Source organism: Lissotriton vulgaris, chromosome 4_1 (genome assembly GCF_964263255.1).
Source record: "Lissotriton vulgaris chromosome 4_1, aLisVul1.2, whole genome shotgun sequence".
NCBI lineage: Eukaryota > Metazoa > Chordata > Amphibia > Caudata > Salamandridae > Lissotriton > Lissotriton vulgaris.
In genome coordinates this window covers 339,327,464-339,331,487 of record NC_141691.1, presented here as the reverse complement: position 1 = coordinate 339,331,487, position 4,024 = coordinate 339,327,464, and positions in this window count along the sequence as shown.

The following is a 4,024-nucleotide window of genomic DNA, read 5'->3' as shown; positions in this document are numbered from 1 at the left end:
TGAATATTTAGCAAAGTCTGAAAAATGTGTGCTTACTCGCTAATGGAAAATTGATGGATTCATTTTATGCCTAACCACTTTCAAACTTCACCAGCCGCCACTTGTTTTCCTTTTCATTCATGGGGGCATTTTCTGTGCTATAGGTCAAAGGAGGTGATGATTCTTCCGCAACCCCTAATATTTTGATTAATGATGCCCATGGGGTAGTGTCCCGTCCAAGCCAGCACCAATATGTTGACTATGCTCTAGTGCGTTAAAACGTCATAAAAACTCTCTAAGAACTGGGGAACCAGGGGGCATATTATCAACAAGTAGCGATAATTATCGCTAAATGAGCTTAACACATTTTTTTCATCGCTGCGCATCGCGGGATATTATCGCTGAGATAACGTGCTATTAGCCACGTTTATCTCTAGATTGATAAAATATCCGGCGATAGCGGCTCAATGCGTGAATATCGCTGGAAATCCAGTGATATTCAGGCATTATCGGTATTGGGGACTTAACCTGAATATCCACCTCCCATTGATATACAGGTTGAGTCCTGGCCTGAGTAGGCGTTAGTTTCTAGCGATATTTATCGCTTTGCCTGCCTAGCTAATAGGTGATAGCTGTGTTGGCGACTGCTTTCAGTCGCTAACAGGTTGGGAACGCCCACTTTGCATGTCATTAGCAATAAATATCGCTGACATCCAAAGCGGGCCCCAAACCTGTAGCTTTCGCCTACAAGCTGTCGCTAACTGCTATTAGCAACAGCTTGCTAATAGGGCGATAAAAATATTGCCGCTTTAGCAGGAAAAAGTCCTGCTAAAGCAGTGATATGGCCATTGATAATATGCCCCCAGGTTCGAGTAGGCGGGAGGCTCAAGCATTCTGTGATTCTGGGCAAATTACTTAATCTCCCCGTGCCTAAAAAAAAATAATTAATGTGTTCGCCAACTGTTGCTCGTGTAAAGCGCTCTAAAACTTTCGGGTAGAGTTAGTTTTTAAATAAAACTGCAACAAAAAAATGGATATGCAGGAAGTTTCAGCAGTATGAGAAATGGCGCGAGAGTAGGTGAAAATTATTGGTGAGCATTTTTCGTAATCTTATGAGGGACAAGGGCGCCACCTTGTGTCAAAACTGTACGCTCTGCAACAGTTGCGATCTAGAAAAGCATCGGTAGTATTTGTTATTTTCCAAGACAAATGAAAGGCACATTGGTGTCGTTATGGAAAATATTATATAAAAAGATGAGTCACCCCACCCAACCTTTCAGGACCTTTTTCACTCTCTCTCGAACAAGCAGGAAATAGTCTTCGTTTTTTCAGTATAACTTTTAAATAAAAGCTCTTTTAACAAGGTAGATAACCTGTTTTTGACATTTTTACATTCTTAATTATATATTTTTTTATTATTTTCCTTTTCTTGATTTAAGGTTGACCTTTAATATTAGGGGATGTTGCCTTCATTTAGGACTTCCCACACTTCGAATCCTTCGAACCTTAGCGTGAGAGAAACAACCACTGCTGAAACTCTCCCTTCTTGTTTTGTTCGTCCAATGCTACTCTACAACAAGCTGTCTAGGGTGGCGTCGATTACAAGGTTCAGTAGGAACGTATATTTACATGGAGGGCGTGCACACAGAAGCAAATGAAAGCCGCGTGTATCAATCCGTATATGGTGATGTAGTTTCATTTACACAGGCGCTCCGCACCCCACATGAGTATTATTCATCTGCAAACATTTTGCATTAGTCAATGGCTAAATAAAACCTTGCCAGGTGATAGGCGAGAATATTTATTATTCTAGTTAGTGCCCAGGGGGTTAAGTGGGATGAAACAACTGGGGGGGGGGGGGGGGGGGGGGATCGGGAATGTCTCTGAAAGAGGCGTGGCCAATGTAATTAAGAGCGTGACTTAAACACATGCACGGTAAAAATAGATGCTTAGCATAGTGTGCCGCCTAACTTGTATTTTGCTGTTTCTGTCATTGCATTCAGATATATGATACATCAACTAACATCGTACCTACAACAAGTCAGGGCTATTGGCTTTGTCAATGGTTGTTATTTGCATAAGATGAACAAGCAGCAACTATGGCTTGTATATAATATTGAAAAAGCTTCCACTTACAGCCCTGGTGACACCAGGACAATGTTGCTGCTCCTGAGTTTCAAAAAGAGAAGGGGAATCCAGAGAGAAAATGCCTCTTTAACCCCTCCCCTGCTGATGACGGAACCGCTCCGTCATCAGCTGCGGTGGCGCTGTGCTGATGACGGAGCGGTTCCATCATGGCCCGCCCGACGCTCCTGCGCGGTGCGAATTCCGCGCCTGCGCTGAGCGTTCTATTGAGCGGGCGCGGCCATGACGGAACCGCTCCCTCATAAGCACAGTGCAACCGACGCTGGTGACGGAGCGGTTCCGTCACCAGCATGCGCCCGCTGCTTTTCCGCCCCGCCCCCTTAGCACTGCGGCGGAATAGCTGCCGCAGTGAAGGGGCTAAAGGATTTCCCTTGCCCTACAACGCTCACCTGGCATGACGTTAAGCTGTGACTTCTCTACCAGTGAGAAGTGAGCAGTCAGAGCACACGCACATCCATGTGCCTGCTATCATTGCAGTCTGGAAAAAAAGGGACCGCCTGTGCCAGGGCACGAAACAGAGCCCGATAGAGATCCGTTTCTAGGACCCCTTTAAACAAGCATTGGCATAGCCAATAGGTCTTGCTTTTGGGACCTTCTAAGTATTTAGTTATGCAGCACAATATCATTGGTGCAACAACATCAACTGTTGCGTGGCTAAACACTTATAAGGTCACAAAGGCGAGACCTATTGGCTATGCCAATGCTTGTTATTTTTTGTTCTTGGCGGGGAAACCGGCCTAGTGCCAGGAAGGTCAAGGGTGAGTGGCAGGAGGGACAAGGGTGACTGTCAGGCCATGGGGACGAAGGGTGAGTGCCAGAGAGGTGAGGTGTGAGTGCCAGGGAGATGAGACGTAAGAGTCAGGAGGGTCAAGGGTGAGTGCCAGGGAGGGGAAGGGTGAGTGCCGAGAAGGGGAAGTATGAGTGCCAGGGGTGAGGCGCAGGTGCCAAGCAAGGGGGGTGAAGGGCTAGTGCCACAGCGGTGAAGGTTGAGTGCCAGGTCAGGGGGATGAAGGGTGAGTGCCAGGGAGTTTTTAGTTTTGGTGGTATAAAGTTGTGAGCATGAGTGATTATGTAACAGATACACATGATAAGGTTGGTGTTGAGCAGGTAATAACGGTACGGCACTGAAGCGAACTGCAGTGTAGCCACAACTGAAATGTTTCTTTCATAACCACCCCTTTGCCACATTCCTATTTTGAATGATTTCTTGGGAAACTTTGTTAATTGTGAGCATAGTTATTGTTTTGCACTACAGGTAACACATTCTAGTACAATAATGGATTCAGAACACTAAAGTGGCTCCTGCAGTAAGCTGTGCAATACACTACTGCAACCATACAGCTTAACCAAAACCAAGAATCAATCACATACCTGGTGCTTTGCAACCCCAACATGCAACTGCTTTGCTTGCACTGGGCTTTCAAGTCATCACTGGTTCTTTTCTGTAGGTCTCAGAAAAAACAGCTCTCTAATACATTTAGAATCTCATTAAAGCTTCTTCTATACACAAGATAGTGTGTCTATTCTGTGATGTGGATTTGGACAAAGTTGTAAAGAGCTAACTCAGTCAGAATGTTATAACTGAAGATAGTTTGATGATGCTAACATCAGTTTAAATAATGAGGATGTTGGGTTATGTATGCTAACTTAGTGGCAAAAATGATAATGCAGTGGAGATGTCAAAGTCCAGGAGGTAGTGACAGCATGTTTTATAATTCCATGTAAGGATATTGGGGAGCCACTGTCCGAGTAATAGAAGAACCTACATGCACTTGTATTTGCAGTACCAATAGGATGTGAAGTAATATTAAAGGATTGTTTTTCAAAAAGGGTAGAAGATTGAGTAGTGGCTGCCAATTAGCCACATCATTTGTTATCCTCCATTGGGCTTACCTGGAGA